The 20,783-nt window shown below is 39.4% G+C and overlaps 1 protein-coding gene and 1 pseudogene across 19 annotated transcripts in view; one reads left to right on the top strand and one right to left on the bottom strand.

The window, feature by feature from the left end:
* The window catches only part of METTL4 (methyltransferase 4, N6-adenosine), a 527,313-nt gene that overhangs the window by 292,200 nt on the left and 214,330 nt on the right, over positions 1–20,783 (top strand). The window lies entirely within an intron of this gene.
* On the bottom strand, positions 15,489–16,500 carry LOC307196995 (heterogeneous nuclear ribonucleoprotein A1-like; annotated as a pseudogene). The gene has a single exon. The product of its transcript is annotated as a heterogeneous nuclear ribonucleoprotein A1-like (transcript).

The raw sequence follows: 20,783 nt of genomic DNA, 5'->3' as shown, positions 1-20,783 counted from the left end.
TTTTGCCACTTCAATTGGAATGTAAAAATCTCACCACCTTTTAGGTCCCTTTGTCCTCACCCTTCATGCTATAGTTGTCATATATACTATATCTACACTGTAAATCCCATCAATTTCAAATTAAAATTTTTGTTTTCAATTGTCAAACATAAAGAATTCAAGAAGAGAATGGTCTATTAAGTTTATCAAGGTATTTATCCTTTTTATCTAGTTATTCTTTTTTTCTTGTTGTTCCAAGTTTCCTTCTAGTGTCACTTTCCTTCTGTATGAGAGCTTCCTTTAGCATTTTTTAAGCAAGATTTTATTTTATTTTATTTACTTATTTTTTTAACATCTTTATTAAGTTTCATTAGGTCCAATTTGTTTATTTTTGCTTTTATTTCCATTTCTCTAGGAGGTGAGTCAAAAAGGATCTTGCTGTGATTTATGTCCTAGTGTGTTCTGCCTATGTTTTCCTCTAAGAGTTTTATAGTGTCTGGCCTTACATTTAGGCCTTTAATCCATTTTGAGTTTATTTTCGTGTATGGTGTTAGGGAGTGTTCTAATTTCATTCTTTTACATGGAGCTGTCCAGTTTTCCCAGCACCACTTATTGAAGAGGCTGTCTTTTCTCCACTGTATATTCTTCTTTTTTTTTTTTTTTTTTTGCGGTACGCGGGCCTCTCACTGTTGTGGCCTCTCCCGTTGCGGAGCACAGGCTCCAGATGCGCAGGCCCGGCGGCCATGGCTCACGGGCCCAGCCGCTCTGCTGCATGTGGGATCTTCCCGGACTGGGGCTTGACCCGTGTTCCCTGCATCGGCAGGTGGACTCTCAACCACTGCGCCACCAGGGAAGCCCTCCACTGTATATTCTTGCCTCCTTTATCAAAACTAAGGTGACCATATGTGCATGGGTTTACCTCTGGGCTTTCTATCCTGTTCCATTGATCTATATTTATGTTTTTGTGCCAGTACCATACTGTCTTGATTACTGTAGCTTTGTAGTATAGTGTAAAGTCAGGGAGCCTGATTCCTCCAGCTCTGTTTTTCTTTCTCAAGGTTGCTTTGGCTATTCGGGGTCTTTTGTGTTTCCCTACAAATTGTGAAATTTTTTGTTCTAGTTCTGTGAAAAATGCCAATGGAAGTTTGTTAGGAATTGCATTGAATCTGTAGATTGCTTTGGGTAGTATCGTCATTTTCACAATGTTGATTCTTCTAATCCAAGAACATGGTATATGTCACCATCTGTTTGTAACATCTTTAATATCTTTCATCAGTGTCTTATAGCTTTCTGCATACAGGTCTTTTGTCTCCTTAGGTAGGTTTATTCCTAGGTATTTTATTCTTTTTGTTGCAGCGGTAAATGGGAGTGTGTCCTTGATTTCTCTTTAAGATTTTTCATCATCACTGTATAGAAATGCAAGAGATTTCTGTGCATTAATATCATATCCTTTACCAAATTCATTGATTAGCTCTAGTAGTTTTCTGGTAGCGTCTTTTAGGATTCTCTATGTATAGTATCATGTCATCTGTAAACAGTGACAGTTTTACTTCTTTTCCTGTTTGGATTCCTTTTATTTCTTTTTCATCTCTGATTGCTGTGGTGAAAACTTTCAAAACTGTGTTGAATAACGGGTGAGAGGGGGCAACGTCATCTTGTTAGTGATCTTAGGTGAAATGGTTTGTTTTTCAGCATTGATAAAGATGTTGGCTGTGGGTTTGTCATATATAGCTTTTATTTTATTGAGGTATGTTCCCTCTATGCCTATTTTCTGGAGGTTTTTTTTTTATCATAAATGGGTGTTGAATTTTGTCCAAAGCTTTTTTTGCATCTATTGAGATGATCATACAGTCTTTTTTTTTTTAAGTCTTTTTTTTTAATGAGGTTTTTTATACTGCTGCCCAGAGGATCATACAGTCTTTATCCTTCAGTTTGTTAATATGGTGTATCACATTGCTTGATTTGCATATACTGAAGAATCCTTGCATTCCTGGGATAAACCCCACTTGATCATGGTGTATGATCCTTTTAATGTGCTGTTGGATTCTGTTTGCTAGTACTTTGTTGGGAATTTTGCATCAATGTTCATCATTGATATTGACGTGTAGTTTTCTTTCTTTGTGAGGTCTTTGTCTGGTTTTGGTATTAGGGTGATGGTGGCCTCGTAGAATGAGTTTGGGAGTGTTCCTCCCTCTGCTATTTTTTGGAAGAGTTTGAGAAGGATAAGTGTTAGATCTTCTCTAAATGATTGTTAGAATTTGCCTGTGAAGCCATCTGGTCCTGGGCTTTTGTTTGTTGGAAGATTTTTAATCACAGTCTTAATTTCAGTGCTTGTGAATCGTCTTTTAAATTTTCTTTCTTCCTGGTTCAGTCTCGGGAGGTTGTGCTTTTCTAAGAATTTGTCCATTTCTTCCAGGTTGTCCATTTTATTGGCATAGAGTTGCTTGTAGTAATCTCTCATGATCCTTTGTATTTCTACAGTGTTAGTTGTTACTCCTCCTTTTCTATTTCTAATTCTGTTGATTTGAGTCTTCTTCCTTTTTATCTTGATGAGTCTGGCTAATGGTTTATCAATTTTGTTTATCTTCTCAAAGAACCAGCTTTTAGTTTTATTGATCTTTGCTATTCTTCATTTCTTTTTCATTTATTTCTGATCTGATCTTTATGATTCCTTTCCTTCTGCTAAATTTAAGGGGATTTTTGTTCTTCTTTCTCTAATTGCTTTAGGCGTTGTTTATTGCAGATGTTTTTTGTTTCTTCAAGTAGGATTTTATTGCTATAAACTTCCCTTTTGGAACTGCTTTTGCTGCATCCCTTAGGTTTTGTGTCATCGTGTTTTCATTGTCATTTGTTTCTAGGTATTTTTTGATTTCCTCTTTGATTTCTTCAGTGATCTCTTGGTTATTAAGTAGTGTATTGTTTAACCTCCATGTGTTTGTATTTTTTACATTTTTTTTCCTGTAATTGATATCTAGTCTCATAGCGTTGTGATCGGAAAAGATACTTGATATGATTTCAATTTTCTGGAATTTACCAAGATTCGATTTGTGACCCAAGATATGATCTATCCTGGAGAATGTTCCATGAGCACTTGAGAAGTAAGTGTATTCTGTTGTTTTTGGATGGAATGTTGTATAAATATCAGTCAAGTCCATCTTGTTTAATATATCATTTAAAGCTTGTGTTTCCTTATTTATTTTCACTTTGGTTGATCCTTCCATTGGTGAGAGTGGGTTGTTAAAGTCCCCTACTATGATTGTGTTACTGTTGATTTTCCCTTTTATGGCTATTAGCATTTGCCTTATATACTGAGCTGCTCCTATATTGGGTGCATAAATATTTACAATTGTTATATCTTCTTCTTGGATTGATCCCTTGATCATTATGTAGTGTCCTTCTGTGTCTCTTGTAATAGTCTTTATTTTAAAGTCTATTTTGTCTGTTATGAGAATTGCTTCTCCAGCTTTCTTTTGATTTCCATTTGCATGGAATATCTTTTTCCATCCCCTCACTTTTAGTCTGTATGTGTCCCTAGGTCTGAAGTGGGTTGCTTGTAGACAGCATATATACGGGTCTTGTTTTTGTATCCATTCACCCAGTCTGTGTCTTTTGGTTGGAGCATTTAATCCATTTACATTTAAGGTACTTATCAATATGTATGTTCCTATTACCATTTTCTTAATTGTTTTGGGTTTGGTATTGTAGGTCTTTTCCTTCTCCTGTGTTTTTTGCATAGAGAAGTTGCTTTAGCATTTATTGTATAGCTTGTTTGGTGGTTCTGAATTCTCTTAGGTTTTGCTTGTCTGTAAAGGTTTTAATTTCTCTGTCAAATGTGAATGAGATCCTTGCCGCGTAGGGTAATCTTGGTTGTAGGTTTTTTCCTTTCGTCACTTTAAATACGTCCTGCCACTCCCTTCTGGCTTGCAGAGTTTCTGCTGAAAGATCAGCTGTTAACCTTATGGGGATTCCCTTGTATGTTATTTGTTCCTTTTCCCTTGCTGCTTTTTATATTTTTTCTTTGTATTTAATTTTTGTTAATTTGATTAATATGTGTCCTGGCATGTTTCTCCTTGGATTCATCCTGTATGGGACCCTCTGTGCTTTCTGCAGTTGATTAACTATTTCCTTTCCCACATTAGGGAAGTTTTCAGCTATAATCTCTTCAAATATTTTCTCCGTCCCTTTCTTTTTCTCTTTTTCTTCTGGGACCCCTATAATTCGAATGCTGGTGCATTTAATGTTGTCCCAGAGGTCTCTGAGACTGTACTCAGTGCTTTTCATTGTTTTTTGTTTATTCTGCTCTGTGGTAGTTATTTCCACTACTTTATCTTCCAGGTCACTTTTCTGTTCTTCTGCCTCAGTTATTCTGCCATTGTTTCCTTGTAGGGAATTTAAAATTTCATTTATTGTGTTGTTCATCATTGGTTCTTTGCTCTCTTTAGTTCTTCTAGGTCCTTGTTAAACCTTTCTTGTATTTTCTCCATTCTATTTCCAAGAGTTTGGATCATCTTTACTATCATTACTCTGAATTCTTCAGGTAGACTGCCTATTTCCTCTTCATTTGTTCGGTCTGGTGGGTTTTTACCTTGCTCCTTCATCTGCTGTGTGTTTCTCTGTCTTCTTATTTTGCTTAACTTACTGTGGTTGCAGTCGCCTTTTCACAGGCTGCAGGTTCGTAGTTCCCATTGTTTTTGGTGTCTGCCCCCAGTGGCTAAGGTTTGTTCAGTGGGTTGTGTAGGCTTCCTGGTGGAGGGGACTAGTGTTTGTTTTCTGGTGTTAAGCTGGATCTTGTCTTTCTGGTGGGCAGGACCTTGTCCAGTGGTGTGTTTTTGGTTGTCTGTGACCGTATTATGATTTTAGGCAGCCTCTCTGCTAATGGGTGTGGTTGTGTTCCTGTCTTCCTAGTTGTTTGGCATAGAGTGTCCAGCACTGTAGCTTGCTGGTCGTCGCGTGAAGCTGGTTCTTAGCATGGAAATGCAGATGTCTGGGAGAGCTTTTTCCATTTGATATTATGTGGAGCTGGGAGGTCTCTGGTGCGTCAGTGTCCTGAAGTCGGCTCTCCCACCTCAGAGACAGAGGTCTGACACCCGGCTCTAGCACCATAACCCTGTGAGCCACACGGTGAGAAGAAAAGGGAGAAAGAAAGAAAGAGAGAGGAGAGAGGAGAGAGGAGAGAGAGGAAAAGAAAAGGAAGGAAGGAAGGAAGGAATGGACATTTTGAATAGTACATTATGAGAGTCTGAGTCTTATTTAAATTCTGTAGAGGATGTAACTTTTTTTTTTTAAGCAGGCAATTAATCCAGACAGTCCACAAATTCCTACCTACCTTCTATGGGTTATAATTTCAATATCTGTTCAGTTTTCAAAGCCTTTGTAATGCTCTTTGGATATATCCTGGGTGAGTACCACTCAGCGGTCAGTCTGAGGCCTAGGCAGTCGTTTCTAGTTAGTTCAGTTCGCAAAGTCTTTGGTATACTAATTTGGATCAGAGTCACACAGTTGCAGGTCCAGAGTGAGCCCAGGAGTTCATAAACAAGTTTATGGAGTTGCTTTCCCAAGCCCTTCCATCTCAGTCATTTCCTAGGTAAGAAACTCTTTGGTCCTCTGTCCAGACACTTGGGGCTTTAGTGATCCCTCTCTTGCACTGCTGTGTTTGGGCTTACATTCTAGAGAGAAAAAAAGCAATACGGTTTTGTTCTACCTTCTTTCAGCTGCAGCTTTGAGGATCATGGAAGAGGGTTCCTTTCCCTAGGAATTTTGGCTCTTGCAGGGTCTCGTAACTATTACTGTCAATTCTGCCATGGGATTGCCTGGGGGCTGGGCCATGGCAGAGAAGAGAAAATAACCTTTTCCCCTTCCTGAACACTGAGTGTCCTTCCCTAGTTCTGAGCCAGGTCTAGAGTGCTCCTCCTGGAGTCTGTCTGAGCCACAGTGCTTACTTCCGGGTTTTGGGCTGCGTTGGATTCAAGTTAGAGGCTACTGGCGATGAAGAATGGTAACTTCACTACTGATGCTGTGGTAATTCAAATTCTGGTGACCTTCCTGATGTGCCTGCTGCTATTTAATTTTCAGAGATTTCAAATAGTTGCACCATGCATTCTTTCTGGGCTTTATAGTTGTGTTCAGTGTGAAAGAAAGGGTGAAGCATGCTTACTCCGTTTCACCTGGAATGACAGCCATGAGCTGAAGTTATAATTGTATTTATTTTTAATTAATTTAGATTTAAATAGTCACTATGGCTAATGGCTATCATATTGGGTGGCACAGTTTTAGAATGAATGAAACAAAAGCAACTGTGCGTTTCTCAAAGTCATTAGACCTTACAATTTGAATTCTCTGGAAGTGTAGAATATGCTTAGTGGTTAAATTATTAATCAAATTCTACCAGGAGACGATGGAAATTCTTTATAAAACAGATATAGAAGATCTAGAAGCATAAAACAAACTCCATGATTTTCGTAATATCATATTTACAAATAGAGACACTAAAATCTCTGTTATTTTTAACTTTTAAGAGTATATAAACCATAGGAAAAAAGCAGGAAAGTTTGAATTATTCATTTGCATTACCAGAGAATAATGTTCATTTGGAAATTTGCTAATAAGGCACCCATCTCTATGACTAGATTTTGATGTAACTTGGAGCAGAAGAAACCATTCAGTATTTTAATGGATAAGATTTCAGTAGTTTCCTGGTTGTTTCGTCTGTTGCACAAATCTGTAAGTAAAAAGTAAAATAGGCAATGAGTTTTTATGTGCCCTAATTTTGAGCTTCAGCTTTGTTTCACACAGAAACTTTACTTACAAAGGGAATTGGTGATCAAATGCAGATGCTGTCACAATCCTGGCTCCTAAACCCATATTTCTTATAAAATCATTATTTTCCCTAGCCAACTGTAAGATGACCAGAAAACATGATGGATGATGGAAATCATCTTTATTTTTAGGATATCACTAAAATGCTTTTTCCAATATTATGTGTTAGAACCTTTCTACCATGTTATGTTGAAGATTAAGACTGAAGGATAAGTCTTTTATAATGACTGTGGTATATTCTCAGTAGTTAACCTCTTTGGGAATTGATGGTAAACCCAATTAAGCTGAATTTCAGGTTATAATTCCAGGCATGCTGGGAGAGCTTTAGTATTATATTTATGGCTATATGTATGTTCTTTAACTCTAGACATGTCTTATTGTCATATTTATTTTTCTGTTATCCAAATGAAATCAAATATGTATTTAAAGTTGGTGGTTTTCTTGCACTGTTGGTGGGAAAGTAAACTGATACAGCCACTATGGAGAACAGTATGGAGGTTCCTCAAAAAACTAAAAATAGAACTACCATATGACCCAGCAATCCCACTACTGGGCATAAACCCTGAGAAAACCATAATTCAGAAAGCATCATGTACCAAAATGTTCATTGCAGCTCTATTTACAATAGCCAGGACATGGAATCAACCTAAGTGTTTGTCAGCAGAGGAATGGATAAAGACGATGTGGCACATATATACAGTGGAATATTACTCAGCCATAAAAAATGAAATTAAGTTATTTGTAGTGAGGTGGATGGACCTAGAGACTGTCATATAGAGTGAAGTAACTCAGAAAGAGAAAAACAAATACCATTTGCTAACACATATATATGGAATCTAAAAAAAAACAAAGGTTCTGAAGAACCTAGGGGCAGGATAGGAATAAAGACGCAGACATAGAGAATGGACTTGAGGATATGGGGAGGGGGAAGGGTAAGCTGGGACGAAGTGAGAGAGTGACATGGACATATGTACACTACCAAACGTAAAATAGATAGCTAGTGGGAAGCAGCCACATAGCACAGGGAGATCAGCTCGGTGCTTTGTGTCCACCTAGAGGGGTGGGATAGGGAGGGTGGGAAGGAGACGCAAGAGGGAGGAGATACAGGGATACATGTATATGTATAGCTGATTCACTTTGTTATACAGCAGAAACTAACACACCATTGTAAAGCAATTATACTCCAATAAAGATGTATTGGGCAAGAAAAGGAGACGTAGACCTAGCACAGAATAACAAGATAATAACTTCTAGTAATCCAGCTACTAGAATAAAGGCATGATATTCCAAAAACATATTTTTAAGTGTCTATCCAGCTTTAGTTACTGAATAAGATAGGCAAAAAGATTGCCCACCTTGGAGCCGACCTTCAGGTGAAGAGAGTCAGAAATTAAACAAGATGAATTTGTTTGGAGTGTCATGGCAGAGATATATGTGCAACATTCAATATTGTGGTTAGGGATGTCCTCACTGAGAAGTTGATGTTTGAGAAGGGTACAGTGTTAGAGAGTGACCAGCCTTTAGGCAGTCAGGCTGAGCTTCTTTTGGGGTTCTAGCTTTGAAGATTAGGAACTCTGGTTCATGAAGTTGAGAAGTCCTATTTATATCTAGGCAATAACCATGAAGAAGTCAAAGGACTTAGGAGTTCATTCGAGGCTCTGCACCTGGCCAGGTTGGAAGCTGACATCCCTCGGAACAGAAGGACTTGGAAAAAGGCTGCACTAGGCAGATCGGTAAGGTTAAATCAGCTGCTGGGATGAGGGGATGGCTAAATCAGGACGCCAGAAGCAAAATGGGTAATAGGGCGTCTGCAGGGATAGCTTCCTGTGCTGAACTTCTGAAGTACTATCCAGGCTGATCTGTTGGCTCTACTCACTAGGTGGGACTTCCTGGATGGTAAAATACTCACATATTTAAGGTAAATTTTGACATTCATGGGTTATATAATCTCCTCTCGTGGCAGATCCACATGCTTGAGTCTGACCTGACTAGGGTTGCCAGTTAAGGAACAGGGTGTCCTGATAAATTTGAATTTCAGATAAACAATGAAAAGCCTTTTAGTGTAAGTATATCTCAAATATTACTTGGGGTATACTATAATAAGTATACTTATACTAAATATATTCATTATTTTCTGAAATTCAAATTTAACTGAGCATTCTATGTTTTTATTTGCTAAATCTGGCAACCCTAGATTTGAAGCTCATTTGGAGGTCCAAATCCTTGATAGGCCAGGCTTTGGGGTGTGTGATAGAAGCTGAGACCTCCTTCCTCTTTAGCAGCATTTGTTGTTTAAAAATATTAGCATCCTCTATATCTGGGGTCCTAAAATGGATATTATGTACTTTTTAGAAAACTCTACTATTCACAGCAGTGGTGTGAATAACTAGCTAGTGAAGAATTGTATGGCCCTAAAGCAGCATTTAACTTTTCACACCACAACATCAATGTAGAAAGTATAAAATCGGAGCAGTGCTAGGAGTCTTGAACCACACCTACTGGGTCTCTCTGTCTTCTGTGGTGGGTTCTAAAGCATGTCTGTGGAAACCTGGGACTCCTTGCTACCCATTTGGAAAACTACTGCTTTAGTATCAAGAATTAGCTGAAAAGATCAGATGAGTCATTAAAAAAAAAAATCCCTCCCTACTGTGTTTGGGATCAAGCATTCTAAGTACTCGGTGGGTATGAGAGAATTTAAAGGTATGAGACAATTTTTTCTAAAGAAATGAATATTAATGGGATATATTTCTAGCAGTGAGTGTCTGGGAAAAGTATATTAACTTGGCAAGGAGGGAGTCCTACATACCCCCTCCCCCCCCACTTTTATTTTGCTGTAACTCTCTCTATAATGCCCAAGTTATTTTTTTTCTATAGGGAATTAGACCCTATTTTATTCCCAGCACAAAAGATGTAGCATGCCTTTTTATTTGCTATTTGATTAAATTCTCACCAGTTTTGAAGATCTGCAAATAATTACTCAGTCATAGGTCAGTTAAGAATACTGAAGTACAACCAGACAATACATATGGTATTTCAATTAATTTTCATGTGAATTTCTATCATTTCTTTTCTTTGCACTGTTGTCATTGTTGGATAATTTAACATCTGTATGAGCATACTTAATTATAGCTGGCTTCAGAGTGGGCAAGGTCACATGGAAAATGCCATCACGAGAGGCCAGATTTGTACTGTGATTCTCAGAATTCACTCTGAGAATCATCTGTTAAAATCAATGGTGCGCCCAAATGAGGGATACCATTTTTATTTCTGACTTATTTTCAAGTTAAGATGCTATGTAGATTTGATGTGTAATATGTTATCACAGAGTACGTCTTGACAGTCCTGATTCAGGCAAAACTTGATGCTGGAGTCTCAAAGCTTTGTCCTAGGCTCCCCCCACCATCATCCCTTCCCCCATGTCTTTCCTTCCTGTCCTGTCCCTTTCTTTTCCTTTCCTTCTTCCCCTTTCTCACTTGCTCCCTAAATGATCTTATCCATTTCTATAGGCTGTCCTCTTTCCCTCCACCCAAGATAAATATCCCTGGTACTTGACTTTATTCTCTTTATTGGCAATTGGAGTGGCAATTGGAGTGGGCAGGTGGGCTTGGCAAATAAGATGCTGGTGCCTGGGTTTGAACTGAAGGTTGGTGACCCAAAGAATCAGGGACAGTAGAGAGTTCATCTGGGTGGGAACAAGCAGCATCCAAGTCCATATCCTGGGGGCAGCCTGAACCGTGGTACCAGTGGCCATGTTCAGTGTCTAGGGCCAGCCATGGTGGCTGCCATGGCCTTAGCAGAGGAACAATGGCATAATTTTCACTGTGTTCTTTGCTGACCAGTGTTCTGTGGTTTCTGCTTATTTTCTGAGTGTGTTTCTCCAAACTTCTTGGAAATTCTATGAGCTCTCCAACATCTTTCCAATACATTTCTGTTATACTTAAACTAGCAAGAGTTATTCCTATTATTTATTGATTGCCATGATGATGGGGTTCATAAAATTAGTCCAGACTTCTTTTCTGAGCTTTAAAATCAAATGCTAAGTTAAACTTTCAACTTGGATGTCTCGCATTAGAGTCATCTCAAAATAATGTGTCAAAACTGAACTTGTGTTCTTCTCCCAGGCCTGATACTTCCCCAGTCTTCCCTGCTCCATAACCTTGACTCAGTCCAGTCATCTGGCATCATGTTGGATGATGGATTGTTGACCTGGTGTGGCTGCACCAGGCTGGAGACCAGCAAATAGCCAGAACAATTGAGTAGGAGAGAATAAAGACCCTCTGAGAAGGCCTCAAGGTTACCTTCTCAAAGGAGGTGCTTCACTTGGGTCTGATGTTGTGTCTGCGTCCATCATTGTTACCTTGAGACGCCCATGCACACCCTTCCAGTCTGGCCTCATGCCACTCCTGTCCTTGATGACTGTGGTCCAGACTCACTGGTCATCTTTCAAGTCCTTGAACATGCCAGGCTCTTTCCATTCTCAGGCCCTTTGCTCAGGCTGTTCACAGTGTTTGGAAAGCTCTTTCCTTCTCTTTACCTCACTAATTCCTTCCTGTGCTTTAGCTTAAATAAAATTTCTTTGCCTTTTCTAACCCCTCAAGCTAAATTATATCTTCCTGTTTGTTTTTGCATTTTCCCCTATAGGTAGTAACCAGAACATTTGAAAGTCTATATTCCATTTGAAAGTCTATATTTACTTGCTTAACGTCTGCTAGGCTATATGCTTCCTCAAGGTACGGGCATTGTCTCCTCAGTGCTTGCACAGAGTGAGGCATATGGTAGATGTTCAACAGATATTTGTTGTAAAAATGAGTAAATGAAAGAAAATCATAAATTTAGGGGAATGGAAGTGAGGAGGAGAGAATAAAAAGGAAGTACCATTGCTCCTGCCCTTTAGTTAATTTATCAACTTACATCCTTACCTCATGAAAAGAGTTCTTTTTAAGTGGCTGGCATTGCCAGCTCAAGGCAAATATGATCTGGTAGGTCTTTATGTAGAATATTCTAGGCCTCTTGCTCCTTTGGCCTTAGCCCTGCACATATGAGTACAACCAAGGAGCCTCCTCTTTAGGACCTGGGCAGCGTTCATGATCTTCATTACTTACTCAGAGTGGTACCGAGTTACCCATGTTTTTCACCATCTCTGCTGCTCTTCCTGGGTGCTTATCTCTCTAACATTGCTGAAGGCAGGGCCTTGGTTAGATCAGCTGTGGGTTCCCCCTGCAGCATCACCTGTACACCACTTGGTCTACTGCCGTTCATAGATGCCTTCCTTTCCAGGTTGCACTGGGGTTCATTTTCCACCATAATAAATGCTCCTCCTGATGTGGATCTTTCTAGAGATGCTGAGGACTCTTCTTATTTATTAGAAAAGAAAAAAAATTCTGTTCATGGTATATAGGCACCTGGGTTCTGCCAGCTGTCTCCCTTTCTCAGGTTTATACTGGACTTAGAAGACAACCCATGAGTGTCATGGTCTTCCTGTTTCCCACACTGGGTTATTCCCTTTGTCCATCTACTCTGGCAGGTGACAGCTAAGAGGAGCCACCTACCTGTCTAAAAGACGTGCAGAAGACAGTGTCCCCTCAATTCCCTGGCTCCCAAGCCTTCTCCGTGGGGAAAGACATCAGCCAAATTGTCTTTGGGCAACTGCTCTCCAGAAAGCCACAGTGTATACCCTTTTTCCCTGTCATCTTAACAGCCTCGTCATTAGAAATAGGGAAATCCTCGTTTCTCCTATGTTTAGCCCTGTCTTATGCTCTCAGGCTCCCAGGCATGGGTCACCAGAGGCCATTTGTAACACAGCCCCCTCAGTCACTGAACAGTGAGTTACAGGTATGGGATAGAGAGTTTTAACTCATCAACTTCTCGGTAGCATTAATCCTTTTACAACATAACTCAATAACTCTTCTGATTTTTTTAATATGAAGAAATGAATTTTCTAATAAAGAACTTGTTAGGAATCGTCTGAAACCTTAGGAGAAGGTAACGCTGAAGAGATAGGTTCTTCTGAATTTGTAAGTTTGCAAATTGCTGGGCCAGAGTTCTCCCCTGAGGATGACGCCAACTCTTGGAGTCTTGATCATGTCTGGCTCTTAAAAATTGTAGTGATATACCTTTTAATACTCAGAGTGATGATTTAAATAATTGTCTTGAACAGAAAGCACTTCTGAGGCATGACTGATTATGAATTCTAAGTCTTGAAGCTCTTAGAATTCAAAAAATATAATCATAACACATTTTATTTTAACTAATATTAATATTTTTATGGATTGTATTATCCTTTAGTCACTTGGAAGTGGGTTTAAGTCTATAATACCAACACTGGGGAGGATAAATAGTAATATGGACAACCCAAAATATGAATTATTTTTAAATCAATGAGATGCTTTCTATCTTGTAATGTAGCAGACCTAACCTATTTATTTATGTTTTGGTTGGGCTGACATTAAGAGCAATTTATAATCCTTGAACATATATTTATGAGTGCTAAGGTACATGATGTGCAGGTGTTTTATATTCCTAATCCATGAGGGCCTCCTGCTTTTCCCCAAGTCTAGCCCCTTACCGTTTCTTCACCCTTCCCACAAGACCTTGACCATCAACCATTTTCTCATTGCTTTTGCATCTTCTTTGTCTACTTTCCATTGATTCTTTCTTCTAAGCCTATATTTTGGGGATATTGGGGGATATGTACACACACACACAAATTCTTTTGAAACTGTTTTCTCTTCAGGTTGTCTCAACACTCATTTGTTTAACTGACAACCGTTTTGAGATCATGATATATACTGTCTACCTTCACTTTATGTTTTACTCACTTTTCATGCATTTAAAAATTGTTTTTACCCTCACTTCTATATTAGTTTCCTATGGCTGCTATAACAAATAACCACAAACTTGGTGATTTGAAACAACGTAAATTTATTCTCTTATAATTCCTGAGGCTGGCATTCAAATCAGGTTAACTGGGCTAAAACCAAGGGGTTGGCAGGACTGCACTCCCTCTGAGAATCCAGGGAAGAATCCATTTCCTTGCCTTTTCCAGCTCCTAGTGGCCATCTGGCTCCTTCTTGCATCTTCAAAGCCCACATCGTAGCATCTTCTGCTGAGGTTATTGTGTCACTTTCTGTGCCAACTCTCCTTCCGCCTCCCTTCTCTAGAGGTACTTGTGATTGCATTTAGGGCCCACCCAAATGATCCAGGAGAATCTTCTCACCCCCAGATCCTTAACATAATCACACCTGGACTCTCTGGGAGTCATTAATCAGCCTGCATCACATTTCTGATCACAAACCTGAAGTCATGACTCATCCCTTTCTCTGCCTTTGTGCAGCATTTAGAGACTGGCTTCTTGAAACACCCCTCTGTCTAACTTCTGTGTCAATTACTCCTGTTTCTCTCACAAGCATGTTATGTCCTTCTCTTCTTCCTCTCACTTCTAAATGTAGGTTTTCTTCAGTATACTCTCCTAAGTTTTATTTTTCTTGCTTTCTGGACTACCTTCCTTGACCGTCTCCTCCATATCTACACCTTCTCAATCTTCATCTCCTGGGCAAACCCCCTTCAGGACTCCAGCTGTGGCTTCCAGCTGCTTGCTAGACATCTTTCACACGGACAACCCTGAGTAATGAGACTGAACTCATTACCCACTCTCTAGACCTCTTCTGTCTCCTTAATCAGCATCACAGTTAATGACCTACCATTCAGAAGAATAATATAAGCTCTTTCTCTTTCTTTGTCGTGGCCACTACCTTATTTCAAACCCTAGATGACTCTGATATAAACTATTATCAGTAATTTCCTAACAGATTTTCCTCTCTGTGATTCTTAGCAATTCCCTACTTTGTTTTGAGAATCAGCTTTCTAAAACCTAGCTGTAACTGGTATAAATTTTGCATTCATAATCCTCAGCGCCACCGCCCCCCCCCCCCCCCCCCCCGCAACCTTGCCCTGCCCCAGCATGTTCTGATTAAAATCAGATTTGTGGCCTTCAAGGCTCTCTTCAACTTGATTTCAGGTGTAACTTATAGATTTATCCCCCACCGCTATACTCACCGTAGACTCCGTCCACAACCTGCCAAATGTGAAGAGTTCATGTCTCTGTGCCACTGTGTATTCTATTACACCTATTTCCTCCTTTTTCATTATGAAAATCTCACAGTGCAGACCTCCAGGCAGAACATAATATGCGAAGACATGACAGTGAAATGTATTTTAAATTTAAACAATTATTCAATCTTCTCCTTGCTTTGCCATTGAAAGTGCTAGTACTCTCTGCTGGGCCTTGTTAAGGAATGCCTTCATCAGACTTGGAGGTCCTGTCTGAATTTTCTATTAGTGAAGGGAAGGCTCTACTTAGTCAAAGGCCTAGTTTTTTTGTTTGTTTGTTTTGTTTTGTTTAAAAAAAGACACATTTATTCAGTGTCATGATCAGACTATTACATTTAGCAATCAACAGCATGGGTGCAAAAAAAAAAAACCTACATTAAAACCCTTTGCTGGAATGCTTTACACTTTCCACAGAACAGAAACTAAAATAACCTGTTATACAATTAGTCACAAATACAGTCCTCGAGTCTTTTTGCCCATACACGTGAGTATTGTCTAAAACATGTCTTCTTTGTAGCAGCCAGGCCCTGCCACCACTGTGCTCGGCTGAGCTCACAAATCTGTTGTAACCTGTAGCTTCCCTGTCACTTCTCTGGCTCCCCTCTCCTGCTAAGCTTTGTTTCCTGGCAGTAATCAAAACCTTCTGCCACTGCCACAGCTACTGCTGCTGCTGGAACCACCACAGCCACCTCGGTTTCGGGGTTTGGCAAAGTATTGGCCTCCACCACCACAGGGGCCAGAACTTCTGCCTCCAAAGTTTCCTCCTTTCATGGGTCCAAAATTTGAAGATTGATTGTTGTAACTGCCAGAATCATTGTAGATTCCACCACCTCCAAAACTGCTTCCATCATTACCAAATCCATTGTAGCCATCCCCACTGCCACCATATCCACCGCTACCAGGGCTGCCACCAAAGCCACCTTGACCACTGAAGTTTCCTCCATGACCAAAGCTGCCATTCCCACCAAAACCACCTCCACGACCACCACCAAAGTTTCCAGAACCACTTTGACCTCTTTGGCTGGATGAGGCACTAGCCATCTCTTGCTTAGATAGGGCTTTCCTTAATTCACAGTTGTGGCCATTCACAGTGTGGTATTTCTAAATGACAATCTTGTCTACAGAGTTATGGTCATCAAAGGTTACGAAAGCAAAGCATCTCTTTTTGCCACTGCCTCGATCAGTCATGATTTCAATCACTTCAATTTTCCCATACTGTTCAAAATAATCTCTTAGATGATGTTCTTCAGTGTCTTCTTTAATGCCACCAACAAAAATCTTTTTCACAGTTAAGTGGGCACCGGGTCTTTGAGAATCTTCTCTTGAGACGGCCTTCTTTGGTTCCACAACTCTTCCATCCACCTCGTGTGGCCTTGCCTTCATGGCTGCATCCACCTCCTCCACAGTGGCATATGTGACAACCCCGAAGGCTCTGGAGCGCCTGGTGTTTGGATCCCTCATCACCACACAATCTGTGAGCGCTCCCCACTGCTCACAACGGCTCCTCAGGCTCTCATCGGTTGTTTCAAAGCTCAGACCTCTGATGAAGAGCTTCCGCAGCTCTTCGGGCTCTTTGGGTGACTCTGACTTAGACATGACGGCAGTGGAGCGAGGGCAGACATCAACGATACTTACTCGGCGGTGTCCACGGGCAGAAAGGAGTAATCTACCGAACGTATCTCCAAAGGCCTAGTTTTAATGTTAATTTCTTTTATCCTTCTTTATTTTATACATTAATTCTACAACTCTTTAATGAATACCTACTGTGTGCTAGATACTATTCTAGGCCCTGAAAGATAAAATAACAAGCAAAACTAACATGATCCCTGCCTTTTGGAAGTTATAGATTAGCGGGAAAACAGTATTAATCAAATACAATAAGATAGAAGTCAATGACATCTATGTCAAGTGCTAAGAAGAGGTGCCCAGTTTTATCAGAGTGTATCATTGGGGTGCTGACCTAGTTGGGGGGTTCAAAACAGGCTTCCCTGAGGAAAAAATGAATGAATAGCAAAGGGGAGGGAGGCATTCTGAAAAGACCTTATCCACGTGTTACACAGAGACTAATTTGGGGAAGAAAAAAAACCCACCTAAAATATACATTTAGCTACTAATTGGGAATGTGCATATAGTTAAATGTAGAAATTATATCCTCTAAATATACCTCTGAAGATATAAAGCTATGTTAGGGCCAAAATTGGCACCAAGAGCTAGCTCAGCACTTACAATGGATGTGCTGGGGTATAAATATCTTTACAATGTTACCTGGGATCCCGTAAATAGCTTTGTGAGAAAGGTCAATACGTTTTGCCTTGCCAAAGTGTTTCAGAAATGTTCCATAGGAATAATTCTTACTTCCTTAGGAGCACCTGTCTTGCTCATTGTTTGTTCAACAGCTGCAAAACAACTTGCTCTCTTATTGCAGTTTTTCTTTCCCCTTTAATGCGAGAAATCAGAGAGTTAAGTGTTAATCATGCTCCAGGTTTATCAGCATCGTCATCATCAGAGCACAAAATGTCTCTTGTTTCATGTTTATATTTCCCCCATCTTCCTTTGTTCTTCCTATTCCACTGCCCACACCACATATCTCTTTAAATATACATGTATTAGATTCAATGCATCCAAAATGAACTTGCTCTGCACCCCAAACTGCTGTTCTTCACTTCTAGTCTCACAGGTCAGAACTCTGCTAATGGGTGTCAATGACCCCACCTCCCAGATATCTCTGGACTCCACCCTTCCATCCATCCATGCTACCACTCCTAGATTCAGGTCCTTGCTATTTATTTCCTGCACTACTGAAACTGATCTCCCTGATTGTCTTCCTAACTCTAGTCTTATTTGCTAAATGCAACCAAAATGACTTTTCTAAAATGCATATCTGATCATACCACTCCTCTGCTTAAAAACCTTCCATGGCTCACAGTTTTCTGATGGAAGTCCTTAAAATGGTGTCAAGGCTCCTCACCTTTGACCCCTGTCTGCAGTTCTGGCATCACTGTACCCTCTTCGTAAGCATCCACTTTGCCTGCATCTTGAGCTACTTGGCAGCCCCCTACATGTACCTCTTGTTTCTTGCCTCTGTGCCTTAGCACATGGTGTTCAAAAGTCAGAGATGATTAGAAAAAGGTATTCCAAATAGAGAATCCAGCAAAAGAGCAAAGGCACTTGGACCGTCAGGGTAAACAATGTTTAGGAAAGCATTTATACAGAGTAAAAGACATAAAGAATCAAGGAATTGTGCACTTAAAACTACTGTAAGAAACAGCCAGTAGACCAGTTAGGGTAGGACATAGTTTCTACGTGACAGGATTAGAAGAATAAGGGAACTGGGGAGGATAAAGGAAAATTATTGAAGGTTTTTGGAAGAGAGAGTGATATGAGCAGAGTTATTGGCTGGTTGTGTCATATAGATTGAGCTGCACAGAGAAAGGATTGGGAACAAGTTAATAGGTTAGGAGCCAGTTGGGATAGTTTAGGGCCACTGATTAGAGGATAGACAGGGGCTCATCCTTAAAGATGGTAATGAAGTGTGTTTTCATATTCCACTGAATAAACTAATTATTTGAATTTTTCCCTTTTAAAGTGCATCAGTTTGAAAGCCTCCTCCGGTTTATCCAGTATACATGTGTGGAAGTTATAAGTTGGATGGGAATTTATCACTTAATTTAAAATTGTTACATATTTAATCATATATTGTTTAATCTATACACATAATGTGCCCATTGTTTACAGTCATGAAGCATTAGGAATGTTGACATTGACATTTAAGAATCTAATGAAGAGGGTGAAATTCTAATAAATCTCCAATTTAGTTTAAAACAATTTGTGACAAATCTGTAATTTGGCAACCATCTAATGAAAATTCTTATATAGCAAAGCAAGATCTTGTAAAAAAAAAAAAAAAGATAGCAATGATCGTATTCCTCTTATGATTTCCTTGGTTGGGAATGGAGCCTGTTTCCAGCCAAAGTGTGTTACTTGCCCATTGCATACTGAGAATTTATCTTTCATCTTGTTATTTACAATCAAAACTCAAAAATATAAAAGTAATCCAGCTGAATTTTATAAAGGCAAGGACTTCAAATAGTGAAAGCATTTTAGAATCCATTGTTAATATTGAAACACATAGTCAAATTTCAATGCAATTTTAATATATGCTCCCAACCGAAATGTTAGCAGGACTCCTAGAGATGAATGAGAAACTGACTTTTGATTCAGTTCCCGTGAACTGAGTTCAGAAATGCCCTTGGATCAGCCCCTATTAGACTAGGTTGAGAGTACTTTATGTCCTGTGCTTTGTGGTCTTATGCGGTATGTTGATAAACTTGAGAGACGTGGGGTCACTGTGGGCCAGGTTCACACTCAGTGAGTCTACCTGTGGTAGACTATGCTGCCAGCCCTGATCTTCCTGGAGGAAATAGTTATCTTCCAGAAGGTGTGATATGACTCTCAGTCAAATATCGGCAAACCTGAGCTCCCAGGTGGGGACCCTACCCTATGCTAGGGGGTGTTGGTGATTACTGTGTATCTTGACTGTCCTGGCTTCCTTCAATATCCTTTGCTATAGAAACCCTGTTTGACTTATCCATGTCGTAGCTGGGTCAAGCCTTTCTGTCAATCTTAGACTACTTATCAACATAGCCAGTATAGCGGTTGAGCATTATAATGTCATTTAAAAACATTTGGGTTGAATCATGCTGTCTCCTAAAGAATTAGCTTAAAATAAATTTAGTGGTCATTTGTTAAATGGTAAGAAGTAAGGATTTGTCTTCATATTTTGAAATTTTAAGTGCATTAAAATCAATATCTTTATCTAAAATAAAAATATGCAAAGGAAAAGTGGTTATTTAAAGTTCTTATGGGGATAGACAGAAATTATTTAGAATGTAAAGTGTTTATAATTCAAAAAGTTGGGAAATGCTGGCCCAAGAGAAAAGCAATCCTATCCTGAACTAGACTGTTCTTGATGGGAATTGAAAGGAGAACATGAGAGAAAGAGATCTTTCCATCACTTCCAAATGTCACAAGTACCTAATGGAACATCCAAGGGATGATTCCACGCAGGTAATTAGTGAGACTCCAAAATTCTTCCATATATTTTTTTGTACAGAAGCAGTGCTAATTGCAAAATTCTCATTGTGTACTCAGCCCGATGCAGACAAAGCAAAATGCTGCTCTTACATATCCGACGTGTCTGCTGTCCCAAATATGATTTCAGTTCCAGGGTTTTGACAGGAGGAACCAGCATTGATATAAGATTATCGATCTGCATTATAATAAATTATTTGCACCAAGGCTAAATGTATATCCAACCTTCATGCTTTTACCCACTTTTAATACTTTATAAGAGTTTATGAAAAATTTGAAACTATCATTTTAAAATAAGAAAAAAGTGAAGATACCAGTTAACAAAAGAATATCTTGCAAAGTTAAACTTTACATTTTTTAGGGTTGCATAAATTGGCCTTTCAGAGTAGAAAGATCAGAAATTGGTAGCTCCATCTTTGTGAGGACCTGAGAGTCTAATCAATAAATGTAAAAATTTCACACTTTTGCTTCACTTAGAACTAGAGATTCTATTTAAAATGCTCTTAGAAAAATTTTCTTTCTTTTTTTTTTCCTGGAAATAAGACCTAGGTTGTAGAAAACACTCCAGCTAATGTTCAGTCCCTGAAAGCAAAAACCTCTCACTAAGGACAGTGATATGAGATATATCATGTCTCCTGATGAACAAAAAGCAGATTTTTACATTTAAGATGGGAGAATGGGCAATGGGTACTCATAATAGTGGAAAGAGGACAGCAGCTAATGACTAAGTATTTTAATGACAAAATGTACCTGTTACAGCTGGACTGAGAGCTGGACTCAGAAGTGAC

This window comes from Stenella coeruleoalba (genome assembly GCF_951394435.1).
Source record: "Stenella coeruleoalba genome assembly, chromosome: 14".
NCBI classification, from domain to species: domain Eukaryota; kingdom Metazoa; phylum Chordata; class Mammalia; order Artiodactyla; family Delphinidae; genus Stenella; species Stenella coeruleoalba.
This window is presented reverse-complemented; position numbering and strand designations above follow the sequence as displayed.